This window comes from Meleagris gallopavo, chromosome 10, assembly GCF_000146605.3.
Source record: "Meleagris gallopavo isolate NT-WF06-2002-E0010 breed Aviagen turkey brand Nicholas breeding stock chromosome 10, Turkey_5.1, whole genome shotgun sequence".
NCBI classification, from domain to species: domain Eukaryota; kingdom Metazoa; phylum Chordata; class Aves; order Galliformes; family Phasianidae; genus Meleagris; species Meleagris gallopavo.
In genome coordinates, this window is record NC_015020.2 from 11,750,949 (window position 1) to 11,764,712 (window position 13,764).

A 13,764-nucleotide genomic window follows, 5' to 3' on the forward strand; every position below is an offset into this window, starting at 1 on the left:
ACCCAGTATAGAACACATCCTTTAGAACGCACAGTTCCTTGTGGGGAAAAAGTTGGGGTGAGCCTGATCCATGTGCTTCTTCCCCCTGTTCCTCCTGCCCTATAGCTGGCGTACCCTCTATGCTTATTCACTGTCCTCTCTATCACAGCCACTGTAGGGATGGATTGCACTCCTGCCTTGTTTTGAGAGATTTGGAGAAGGATAGATGTAGGATTATTCTTTTTGTCTCTGCAAAATGCTTTTTTGTTTTAACCTTTGAGAACTGGAGGCTCATTGTCCCTGGATATTTGTGCATTATATAGAATATAACGACCAGAAACCGCATTATTTCCCTTCTCAATATTTTCCCAGTTACAGATTGTGTTATTGCAGGACGAAACACACCTGAATGCCTCCAGCTCTGCTGGGAGATGGGGAAATTTGTCCTTTTCTGTTCTACGGGGACAGAACTGCTATTTCTGGCTTTGTAGGATGCAATGCCATCAGACTCGCGAGCGGTGGTATTTTAATGTACGTAAAGCTGTTTTCCAGTGCAGGCTGAATCTTTTCCCCCCTCGGCCCCGAGGGAGCGTGTGGCGGGGGCTGGGAGGAGCGGGATGAGCCATTACCAAGCAGGTTGACTTTTTAAAGAAAATGTGAGCTGTTTGAAAATGCTCTTCCATGTACAATGTTCCAAGCAATCCTGGGAGATGGATGAGCAGCGAGAGTGCAGGTGAGGCAGGCAGAGGCACAGGAGAAAACGTTACTCTCGCATCTCTGTCCCAACAGGAATAATTTCCACATAAATAGCACCTATCTGTTATTTAACACTTAAATCATCAAAGTGTCCATCAACGCGGAGCTCTTTTGTGTGCGGCTCTACAAATGTGAAAGTGTGTGGATGGGGAAGCGTGAGATGGTTTATGGCTCCTGCGTTAGGACAAGGAGATGTTGCAGGTGACCTCTTTGCAGCCCTTACACCCCATCATCTATTCATCACCTATCATAGCTGTTCTTTGTTGCGCAAAGTTTGCCATATATTTCGTTAAGTAGGAGCCTGGCATGCACGAATCAGATCTGCGGTCTGGTTCGCCAGAGTTAACCTAGGGAAACTAAAGTTTCCTTCTGGTGTCTAGGTAAAATCACTCAGCTACACCTCTGTGTGGGTTGGCATTGTGCCATCAGTGGTAACACTCAATTTGCATGATCTGTCTGAAAAAACGTGTGTATCTTTAACCCTGATCCGGGTTCTTGGAAAAAACAACATCACAGAAAAGCTTAGGTTGGAAGGGAATGGAAAGATCATCAAGCTCCAACCCCTGCTGTTGTCCCACACCAGCTCAGGCTGCCCCATCCAGCCTGTCCTTGGGCATCTCCAGGGATGGGGCACCCATGGCTCTGGGCAGCATGTGCAACGTGGCAAGGTGGATAACAGGGATAAGCCTTTGTTACAAGGCTGATGCCAGCTTGGAATGTTTTGGTCTCTCTTCATGCGCAACAAATGGGGAGATGCACTGGGTGAGGGGATGTTGTTATGGCTTGGTGAGTTATAGTGATGTGAGAATCATGGGTCACATCTGTGTCTCAACTGTGAACCTTAAGGAATGTGTCTTTCTAGTGATGATGGACAGCATACCTCACATGCCCTGTGAATGCCTTTTAATTCCTAGCATGGCATTTCTGGAGCATCAGGAAAACAGCAGGAACAGAACAGGATTTCCCAAGACAAGCTAGAAACGGACCCCACCTTTAGGATGATTGTCAGAAGGCATTTCATCTTTAGCAGCTGTTTCTGTTCTCCCAGTAAGATCTGTTCAGATGAACCACCAAGTCAATTCGTTGCTCCCAAGGATTTAGATTTGTATTTCCACTGTGTGGGAGGAAGGACCTATTTTAAAGCTGAGTGTTCTTAGCCTTACCATGAAGCTCGTGTATTTCCACACCACCTAAGCAAGCTGTCCTTTTATTCTCTTTCCACAGGTAGGATTAGATCATGCACACTGCTCATCTGCTGCGTGCTGCTGGGCACACTGCAGTTGGCTGGTCTGCAAGTCTGTCTGTGTGCCCTGTTGAGGGAGGTTCCTACTGTCTCAGAAGAAAACAAGTTTGTCCAAGGAACAGCAGCCTTTGGAGTATGGAAAACCACAGAAGAAAGTGAGTAGGTCCCAATTGCCTTTGTACTGACTCCTGTTGGCTGAGTATATGCAGAGTTAGGCTCTCAAGACAGTAGATTTGGGTCTTCACTAACTAGAGTGGAGCGATTACATCTAGGGATGGCCCATAGAAGAATGTTCCATGTGATTACGTGGAGGTAAGGAGCCAGGAGGTCAATGCAGTGTGCATGTAGGAGGCAGGTGGGTTAAGGAAGGGATACTGTTCTTCCCTGACTCCGGTTTGGGACCTGTTCTGGGGTTTCTGGGCAGGAGTTGGCAATTTCATTGTAGACCTGGTGCTGCAGTTGCTGTTTTTTTCTGTCTCACTTCACATCTTGCTCTACAACACATGTAACCCATGGGTGCTGAGCCTTGAGGAAGGCTGAGATGAGTTGCGAGGTTGAGCACTGAGAAAATTCAGGGTGGTCACTGCATTATAAGGATGGGAATAATCCATCTCCTGTGGAATGCCCTGAAGGGCCGGTGTGTCACCTGCACTATGTGTTCCCTCCACTTTCTTCCCAGCACCCCATAGTAAACTTCACGCTGATTGTTCACACGTGATAGGTGTGAGAAAGGCAACTGCAAGAGGCCGAGCTGTGCTGCGTGCAGGGTTACCAGTTCTCTGTGCACAGCATTGAATGCCATTGGGAGTTTCCAGCACTTCCCCCCTTTATTCCAATACTGTTATTATTAAGGATAGCAGTATAGGTACCTGGTAACCCTTTCATGGCAGTTGCTGTTTCAGAAGCTATTAAGCTTCTGAAGATGAACAGTTCTTTGTCTAATCTTTCACGTGACGGTATCTTTAGAGTTCTACCCATCTGGAGTCTGAGTCAAAGTCAGATTTGCTTTCTGTTAAAACTGCAGATCAGGAGAATTACACCGTGTCAGCAGGGGAAGGGTGAGAGCTTTTTGGTGAAAAGATGAGGGAGATGTGGATACAAAATGGTAACGTTAAATCTTAGTCAGTGGATGTAAGGAGGGATAATGCCTTGCTACATGAAAAAAAAACACATCAGAGAATGGACATTTGTATGAATGGAAGCGATACATGATTTTTGAGCGTGCTGGGATCTTCCCTCTGTAATGGACTACTTGTTCAGATGTTGCCCTTTAAGTTCGTTAGCTTTGTTCCACCCTCCACTTGGTATTTCAGTATATTCTGAGCATATTCTAAAACACTGCTTGCGTTACATTTGTGTTTGAAAATATGGGCTGGGAAGGCTTTAGTTATCCTTGCATTATCTCTTGCTTGGGATCTGAGTATTGATATGATTTGAAGGATGAAATACGGGTTCATGTATTTACCATGCTGCTCACTGTAGAGCTAGGAAATTACTGACTTGACACCTTCCGTTCGTCTCTATGTTTTCAGTTACGTGTGATGCTCCCTGCCAACAGGGGTGAGTTATGGATGGGAGCTGCTGGGGTTTTAATCTTCAACGCTGCATGCTGTAGGCTGAGTTTTTCATATGGCTCTGGTTCTGCTTTCAGATGAGGGTTTTGCTGTTGAAGTGAGGTGATGCTGGAGAAATGCATGCCCCTGGCAGTCCTTGGGCCTAAAATCATAGAACTCTTTCAGTTGGAAGGGTCATCTGGGCCAACTGCCCTGCACTGAATGGGGATGGAACAGACCTGTACGTGTCTGTGTCAGTATTATTTATGTGTGTGTCTCCTTTCTGGTGCTCCATGACCCCCACATCCCTCTGAACGGCTTCCTGGATCTGTGCTCCTGGAAGGAAACATCTGAGTTTGCTCTGCACACAGAGCCGTGGGGATGCATGGATGGGATGACACCATTACACAGCACAAGACTGCAAACAGTTCTTGGGTGTGAATAATTTCCCCCGCTTCTTTCCCTTTGTGGTTTGGTTATGTTTGGATGGCCTAAAAAAAACTAAGCAAAAGCCCCCACAACAGCAAACCACCATGTATGTCTCCCAAAATGCTGTTTTGTGCTTCCACTTCATCTCCTCATCGCTCACAAACCTTGTTTCTTTCTCATTGTGCTTTTGTTTTTTTGTTGCCTATTTTAATTTCTCTGGATATGAATAACGTCTAAAGGGTACAGCCAGAGTTTTTCTTTCCATTTCTTACATACTTTGTTTTTATTAAAAGACAGCTTGTAAAACATGGTGTGAAAATACCTTCATCATTTCTAACGATGCTGTACCAATCTCTTACTGTGGTTGACCCTCTGACCAAACAATGCCTTCAGCTGCTTAGATATCCTCATTAAAACCATTAGGCTAAGTACTGAGGACAGAATGTACACGCTGTACCTTGAGTTCCTAATCACAATGGAGAGTGCAGATTGGCACTCCCCTTTGTTACAAGCAATTCAGTGTCTTGGATGAGGCAGTTAATTGGCTCTTTATTGTTTATAGCCTCAGTTTTTATTTTACTTTCTGTTACTGAAACCTCATACCCTCTGCTTCTGAGTGTTATCTATTTATATAGAGAAAATGTGAAGGAATTCTACACAAGATTTGTCTGTGTGCAGATTTTGATCGAAAAGGCATTTTTTTTTTTCCACTGCAGTGCAAAATCCCAATGTGTAAATGGATCTGAAACACCAGCTGAGCTCTGAGTCATGGCTCTGAGTCCCAAGGTGAGATGAGGGGCCATGGAGGGTTACGTGGGGGAGTGAAACTTAAGGAAAATTGCATTAGAGACTTTCCATTTGTTTGCCTGCTGCTTTCAAGGACTTAACAGCCATAGAGGTTAGAAGCTTGTAATTATCCTTTAGCATGACTGCTGTGGCTCTCATGCGATGGCTTGCCACCAGCAGTTTGGAGCTTGGGAAAAGCTCCTAAAATACTGTAAGTTGAGGAAAGCTTGAGGGTTTGGGAAAGCTGCATTGCAAATCTGAACTTCCATCTCTCTGGAAATGTTGGGGAATTGCTTTGTCATGGATGTGGCTTTGGGTGCCAGGTGAGGAAGAGCGCTCAGGTATTTGCATGCATGAAGTAACTGCAAAGCAAGCTGTTTTGTACTAAAATATGAGCTACTGGCCACTGTGTGCTTAAACAACCAACATATTGTATTGCACTTCTGAGAAAAATCCCATAAGTGGGGGAATTTGCAGTTGGGTGAGCTGAACGTGATCCAGTGCTCTTGCAAAGCAGAGGAAGGTAGGGTGGCTGTGGCCACGCCAGTCAGTGAACGTGAACCCAGCCTTGTGGTTGGAGGCTGCCACAAATCCATGTGATTTCCTTTGTGCAAAAGGAGGAGGGGTTCAAGTGTTGAAGTGCCCGTTTGATTGAGAAGGTGACACTGGGGACACTGGTTCATTATGGACTGCTGAGGGCAGGAAATGCCGGGGCTAAACTTTAACCTTTTCGAGTCGAGCAGAGGTTGTTTTCCTTTCCAATCAAATTGAGGCCGTTCAGGTCTACACTGAGCTGTAGGTTCCAACCTTGAGAAGCACGTTCATTGTGGGTCACTAATTACAGGCAGGAGGGAGGGCTGACATACCTCCCTTGGGACACTTGGTAGAAAGGTCATACACAAAGCAGTCAGGGAGAAATATATTTGTTTCTTCTGCAAGGCAGTCATTTGGGATGAGAGCACTCCTGCGCCCATTGGGGCAGAAGTGTTTATTGATGGAGTGGTTAGCCCTTAGAATGCTCTTCTGGTCATAACTTTGTAGCTTTGCAGTCCTGCAAACGTCGAGGTTGTGTGAAAATATGGCCAATGAGTACTCATAAAAATTGTGAATCCAAGTCCTGAGTGCAAGTATCAGTGCTGGAGACATAACGAATTCTCATAACTCAGTGAGTATTCTCAGGACTTGTGCTTAGTCACAGAATGGCCAGGGTTGGAAGGGACCTCAAGGACCATGAATCTCCAACCCCCCTGCCACATGTAGGGCCACCAACCTCCCCCTTTAATACCAGACCAGGCTGCTCGAGGCCCCATCCAACCTGGCCTTGAACACCTCCAGGGATGGGGCATCCACAACCTCTCTGGGCAGCCTGTTAGTCAAAAAGGATGTATTAGAGCAAAATGACTGAATTGGTTTAAATCTAGGAAAATAGCTGTGTGATGTTATTTTACAGAGAAACAGTGCAGGATGAAGAGTTGTAAGCATCTGTTTTCTTGGGCAGGTTTTGAGGAGGACAGCGTGTGAGGGCAGCCTGTAGGGGCAGAAATGTTGGAGGGGCACAAAGCGTTGGCAGGAGGAGCTGGTGTGGCTGGGCTGTCCCTGTGTTGTTGTCATGGAGCCATAGAATCCTTTGAGTTGGAAGAAACCCTTAAAGGTCAACTACTCCCACTGCTCTGCGCTGAACAGGGTCGCCCACAGCTCCATCAGGTGCTCAGAGCCCATCCAGCCTGACCTTGGCTGTCTCCAAGGATGGGGCATCTACCATCACCGTGTCCGAAATGTTCTCCCATGCTGCTGGAGAGCATCCCTGTGGCCTTGGGCTGCTCTGAGCCTTGCAAAGGAGTGGGAAGGGGACCTGCCCTGCAGCCCTGACTGTGGTGGCTGCAGGCTCTGGGGGAACTTGCTTTTGCATATGTAAGCCCCAGGTTTGCAGTCATTCTTAGCCCCACAGGGAGCTATGAACACTTATGTTAGCTGTGCTTACAGCACGTTATTCCTTAGCTCTGCGCTTACGCAGCGTCGCTAAGCACCTGCTAATGCTCAGGAGCATTTTTAGCCATGCACAGCTTGATTAAATACAAACCTAGTCAGATATGCAGGGAAAACATGGCTGTGTTTTGAATCCATGCGCCTGTAGCTAGATGTGGGTGATTGTAACTGGGTGTTCTCTATCCCAGCAGGCTCCTGGTGATAATGTCACTTTGCTACCTGTGATTGTCATTGTTGGAATTGGGTAGGGCAAATACTCCCTGCAGGCATCAAAAATTTCCTTGCTGCTTTACAGAGATTAAACAAAAGCAAGGGATGTGGCTCCTGATCACAAGCAAGTCCCTTTGATTTACAGCCTTGTGGGCAAGAGTAGAGCGACTTACAAACACTTGGAGAGCAATTTATAGAAGGAGCACAATGGCAGTGAAATAGCTTTGGAGCCTGCAAGGTGCTGATGAAATGCACGCCGTTCTCGTCAGAATCCACTCATAGCTGCTGTGTAAGTTGTCTGAAAATCCCACTGCCTCTTTTTGAGTCTTAGGGCCAGGTACGCAGCTTGGGGCACGTGGTCCTAAGCTCGTAGGGAAATGGGTTGTTGGATGGGAACTGCTCAGGAGGTGGGTCCAGCCCATCCATGGGCTCTGCTGAGGAGGGCTGGGGATGTTCCTCCCTGGGAAGAGCTGTCTGAGCTGCATGTGGGCCAAGGCGAGAGAAGAGTGTGGCTGTAAGTAAATTGTCAGCCGCCTTTCTGTGTGTGTCCTCCCCTCGCTCCTGCTTTCTCCTCACCGACATATCAGCGATGTTTATTAAGAGATGACAAGTCTATCAGGCCTCATAAGCAGCCTTTCACAAGGAGGAGATCTTATATCCAGAGAGCATCATCAATCTTGTCTCTGCTCTGCTCTTCCGAGCAGCTGATAGCAAACAAGGCTCCATCCTCTTCCCCCCTCCTTCCCACCCCTTCCCCTTTCCTCCCCTCCACCAAACCTCTGCAGCGCAGCGGGAGCCAGCAGAAGAGATTGGATTTACATAAAACCATTCTGGTAAAGAAATGAAAGAAGCGGAGAGAAACTCGGCTTCTCTTGGCAAACAGCATGGCTCCGGGTGGGCTTCCTCCATTGCCTGTGCCAGGGATGGTCTAGGTATGTGGTGAAATGCACCCCAACTCGCTGCCTGCAGCTGAAGGCTGATTTTCTCCGGGGGAATTGCACTGAGCAGGTCAGCAGATAGGCAGAGAGCAGAAAATCACCATCCCGAGCTGAGGCTGGTGCTGCAGCAGTGGGAGCGAGGCTGTGGTCCAGCTGTGTCCTTGCAGGCGTGTATCACTGCTCCTAAGGGAAGGGACTGTTGTGATAGGACAAGGGGAAATGGTTTCAAAGTAAAAGAGGGGAGATTTAGGTTGGATGTAAGGAAAAGGTTTTTTTCCAGTAAGGGCCATGAGGCACTGGCACAGGCTGCCCAGAGAGGTGATGGGTGCACCGTCCTTGGAGACAGCCGAGGTCAGGCTGGAGCTGACCTGATGGAACTGTAGGTGTCCCAGTTCATTGCCTGGCCATTGCCTGTGAGCAAGGCTGGCAGAAAGGCGGTCCTGTGCGGGGCAGAGTGGTAAAACAGATGCATCATCCTTTAGGATGAGAGAGGGAGGGCCAAATCCAGAAAACCCAGTGCAAAGGCTTGTAAATCCCACCTGAGAAGAGGAATCATCACATTTGTTTCTATTTCACAAAATTCATCGCAGAGTGATCTCCGTGAGAGAGGGGGCCGAATCCTGGATTTATATATGTACATATATTTGATAAAGGTGATTTTGCAGCTATCAGGCTTGCAAGTGCAGGATGGAGATTCTGATGTGTTTCAGTGTAAAACATTGCTAGAACTCGCATATCTGGTTTGTTTTCTTCCTATAACTAAAATCTCCAGGCAGCTCCTTAGGTACGGCGCGGATGCACCTCACCAAGTTCTGCGCAGCCAGACAATTTCGGTTTGAAGACGTATCAGAAAAACTGGCAATTTCAAAGAGTTCCCATTAAAACTTTATGATGAGAGATGGAACGCAAACCTCGCGGAATATTCACAGCATAAAAACTAACCCTGTGTGAAATCCCCCACCGATCCCTCCAGGAGGACTTGTACTTCCAGTGGAGGAGGCAGCAGTTTATGCTCCGTTTTAAGACTCCTCGAGCACCAGCACGGCAGAACGAGCCGCCTGTGTAACAGATCCTCGTGGGACGTGCGGTGGGAAGAAATACGAGGTTTTCTTGGAGGCATTTGAAGTCTGATCTTGCTCCCTGGAGCTCGGTGGGAAATGTGTTAGCGTGTGCGGCGCAGGCTTGAGCGTGATGAGAGCTGAAGGGCGCAGGAGGGCTGCGTGGTGTACGTATCTGTGCATCTGCTCTTGGAGCCCAAATTGCCTCGGCAGCGTGAGTGGGATTGGAGCTTGGTCAGGCTGAGAGGGACTTTGATTAGTGAACCTACAGCTTGCAGCTGTCCTCTCTGCCACGTCCCCTGAGATGCACGGGATGTTTGGGGAGCAGGGGGTGAAGCTACTTCAAAACTTCTTGCAACAGTGCGGTCCGTAATTTGGTTTGTATTGAATAAAGGCTGAGATAAAGAATTGGAAAGAAGAAAGGAAGAGACAGAATGGCTTCTTTTTTTTTTTTAATAAATTATTTTTTGTTTTTAAAAGAACTGTTAGGAAATGATTTGCTGTTTTAATTAGTGAATCACAGAGGGACAGTAGGAGCTGGCCCACTTGACTCAGGCTGGTGTTGGTGATTGCTCCAGCACAGTGTTTTGTAGGAAGATGGAGGGAATTGTAGAGCAGGTGGCAGTGGTTGTGACTGACTTTCATTCTTCTCTCTGTCTTTCAAAGGTCATTTGATGCCCAAGGGCTTATGTCCCTTCTAAAATTCTGTAACGTTATGATTGTGTCATTAAACTTGCTGTCTGTAATAGCCAACATTACCCTTTTAATGCATACACATTCCCCTCCTGCCCTCATTCTCAGGAGTGGGGAGCTGGCTGTGTTCTTAGCTCTGCCTGACACATCTTTGTTGTCCCTGCACTCCCTGGATCCAAGGGCAGGCAGTGCCAGCACTGCAATTTGAGCTTTGCTTCAGACACAGCAACTGACGCCACAGATTTTGTTTTTGTGAGGCCTGCATTTTCCCAAAGTTAGCTACTGGTGGGCCTTTTGGAGGCAATGTGCTTGCTCCTGGCTTTGTAGGAGGACATAGGTTCACTGTGGGCTGCAGCATCCTTTCCCCAGAGAGGCGTGCTGTGTCGCTGGCTCTGATTGCTCCATCGTGGCTCAGGCTGGGCCAGCAGCCAGAAGGGCAATTAGCACTGAGGCAAATTATGTATTGCAAGTTCACCAACACCACTCTGTGTTTTGGTATGCAAGTGGCTTCACGCTATCCAGGTCTCTTTCCCTGGGGTAAATGGGCACAGGGCTTTTTGCACCCATGCAGGATTTGGTTGTTTATATATATCTCTCTGTGCTGCTTTGGCCTTCAGGACATTTATTTCCCTGGGCCAATGCCTTGCTAAGAATGGGGAGAGTTAGCTGTAACAGATCAGCTTTTGCTGCTGCCTGAGTCTGTAGCTCATGTCCAGCTGGCTGTTGCTTTGCAGAGGGGCTCAATGGCTCAGGCCCTCACAGACAGTGATCCATCACAGGCTCACATGGCCTCACCGTGTAGGCACAGCTGTGGAGATGGGCTGCAGCAGGAGTGGAGCTGGAATTTCCTCCTGTCCCCTGGGATGGGCAGAGTGGCAGAGGTCACCATGAGGAGAGGCCACTGGAGGAGCACACAGAGGAGCTTCCAGCTGGGGCTGGCTGGGAGTAGGGAGAGAGATCAGATCACTGATGCTGCAGGTCTTTCAGCCACGGAGTGGACTTTTCCATCTCTATGCTGCTGCAAGTTGCATTCCACACAGCTGGGGGGTACTGGTGGGTGGCAGGCTGGATGTGAGCCAGCACTGTCCTCGCAGCCTAGAAAGCCAGCTTGCAAGGGCTGTTCTTGGATGAACTGCATCAAAAGAAGTGTGGTCAGCAGGGTGAGTGAGGTCATCCTGCCCCTCTACTCTGCACTGTGAGACCTCATCTGGAGTGCTGTGTCCAGATGTGGAGCCCTCAGTACAGGACAGACACAGACCTGTTGGAGTGCATGCAGAGAAGGGGCACAAAAATGATCCAAGGGATGGAATGCCTCTCCTACGAGGACAGGCTGAGAGCTGGGGCTGTTCAGCATGGAGAAGAAGAGGCTCCAGGGAGACCTGAGAGCAACTTGTCAGTATCTACACGGCTGTAAGAAAAAAGGCGACAGACTCTTCAGCAGAGTCTGCTGTGATGGAACAAGGGGAAATGGTTTCAAACTGAAAGAGTGGTGATTTGGACTGGATGTAAGGAAGAAATACCAGAGCTATGGGCAAGCCAACTTCATGGCTGGCTTTTGCTCTGCCTCTGAGGTTCGAGCACGGCGTTGGGGCTCTGCCTTCAAACACCAGCGTGGCTGCGGCCGTGCTATGGCTGGTGGCCCTGCAGCCACTAATGAGCTCACAGGAGCACTCCTCGCTCCTCTGCAACACTGTGACTCACGTCTGACCGCAGAGAGGAGCAGCTGCAGCCTCCAGGAGAGCCCGTAATGAGGCCAGGATCTCCAGCACAGGGCCTGCTTTCTGTCAGCTCTTGGAGGAGACCGCGGGTAATTACCTCTCCTGTCTGCTCTTCTCCGCTGCCGGCTTCGCTTCAGGTTCAAACGCTCCCTGACAGGGAGAAGGGCTCTTAGATACATAATTTAGAATTCTGATGGCATGTTGTCAGGTCAACATGCTGCAACATGGGAAGAGATTTTACATCATAAGGACTCCGGTGTCACTCTTGGCTGTGTTGCTCGTCTGGCACTTTTCTGCCTTCGAAGAGTTTGATTTCTGGCTTCCTCGCGTTTCCTCACTGTGCATTGCTTCTTCTCTCCGGATTTTTGTAGTCTGTGGTCATCCCCTCCGTCTGGTCCCATTCTGGGGGTCAAGTAGGATGCGTGGGTTGATTTAGTGCTGGCTGGTTGGGGAAGGGGTTGTCCCACTTTGCGCTGTGCAGCCTCACCTGTCTCCATGATGTCCTGTAGCTCCCTGGCACTGGAATGGGCTGTTGCTGTCTTCTCTTTTTGGATGCTAGGCCTATTCCTATGAAAAAAAGGAAAAAACCTTTCTTTCAAAGTAACTGATCTAAATGCTGCAGGAAAACCTTTTGTAAGAGTTCAACGTGACATTTTATCAGTTATTGGATACGTGGCCTTGTCTTAAATAGAGTTAAATCTGTGCTTTAACTGGCCTCTGCGTCTATATGCTGTGCTTTGAGAGTAAGATAATGTACCTTTTGTTGTGCAATGGAACGTCAAATGTGAAGGGCATCAGTTGGCCATCAGGGAAGGTTATAGGATGATAACCCCCTCACCTGCCATTGGTAGGACGGTGCGGAACTTCTGCTCTTCAAGGATGCCTCTTTCTCATAAACTGTGTCACACGCTCTCCTCCAGTGCAGTGGCATGGCTGCTTTGCAAAATGGCCTTGCTGGAAAGCAAGCCTAATCGGAAAGCAATAGCCCTGATGTGAACGGAGAAATTGTGATGATGGATTGAAGGACATTTCTTTTGTATAACTGTCTCCTGTTCTTCTAGACTGTAAGGGAGCTGGTCTGGGCTGCCCCACTGTGACCTGAACTAGTGGAATCACGCTAAGCAGACCGTCTGTGCCAGAGGAAATGGCACAGATCTGCAGAAGAGGAACAGCCCTGATGTAACCTCTCCAACAGCAGCCCAGGTCTGGGGTCATGTTTAGAAACAAGAGCAGGATAGTGCCTCTGCCTGGATTGTAGTGATGCTGAAACCTGTCATGGAGAGTGCATTGCAGACGTAAAGCAAATGGCTGGGACTTGGGGTAGGTGTTTGGGTTTTGCTAGGGCTTTTTTAACTTTTAACTTTTCTCCATGACTGTTATCCTTTCAGCCAGGAGGTGGCTCTGGAGCACGCTGTGGAGCTGGGCACAGCTCGGCGTGCATAGCCAAAGCGACAGGGAGAATCTGTGTCCATCACCAGCTTGCAGTGGAAGGCAGATGGCCTTCCTTCTAGCTTCCAGACGGGACGCGTGCGTGTCCTCTGACACACATATGCAAAGGCAGCTTCGATGCATTTCCACATGCTCCTGACATTGTGTGCTCTGATGCAATGTTTAGGAAGTGGGGAACATGCTTCTGGTGCCGGTAACATACGCTTGGCTCAGACTGTCCTTGGGGAGCTGAGGGTGACTCCAAGCATGCGTCACACCAGATGTAGCCTGTTCTCGAGAGCTCCAGGCCTGCAGAGAAAGCTGTTGTGTAAAGCAGCCGTTCTGCGTGCTCTGAAAGAGGGGAGCGGTCCTTGTGCTCCCCACATCCCCAGGAGAAAGGTACCACAAGGGTGGTAAAGCATTGACAGAAGGAGCACAGAGGAGTGTAACTGCTGTCTAGGAAGGCAGTAGCAGCCCAGGCTTTGGAGTCTGTGCCAAAACTTATGCCTGGGGCATGCAGGGCTGCCAAGTCTGAATGACTCGCACTGTGTCATCCTTCGGCAGCTCTATACAAAGGAACACTTGACGTCTGCAAAATGCTGACCCTTAGTCCTCCTGTTTGTGGAGAGCAGCAGCCCAGGCTTCAACCTCATGGTTGACGAAGCCTTGACTCTGTCGTGTAGCTCCAAATGATCTCCTCTAAGCAGAAGACTGTTGTCTGGGGGGAAATTGGCAAAACACATCCACAAAACCCTCTGGAGACAAACGTTGATATATGCCATCTTTAAATGTGCCTGTGGAAGAAACTTAGAGGAATTAGTCATGGAAATCTTAATTACTCTGCATTTTGCTGTTTACTGGAGCTCAAAGAGGGACCTTTGCTTGCAGAAACTGGAATTTGCATTTTGAGGAGCAAGAAAGATGGTGAAAGCTAATGAGGCCCAGACTCCTCAAAGGATACTTGAGGCAGTTTTAATCAAGAAACAG

The 13,764-nt window shown here is 48.4% G+C and overlaps 1 long non-coding RNA gene across 1 annotated transcript in view; it reads left to right on the forward strand.

Annotated features, from left to right (window-relative positions):
- The first annotated feature begins 1,962 nt into the window (after positions 1–1,962).
- Positions 1,963–13,764, forward strand: part of LOC109369250 — a 62,294-nt gene continuing 50,492 nt past the window's right edge. Inside the window, exon 1 of the long non-coding RNA XR_004160771.1 lies at positions 1,963–2,133. This is a non-coding gene — a long non-coding RNA (uncharacterized LOC109369250). The remainder of the gene's footprint in view (positions 2,134–13,764) is intronic.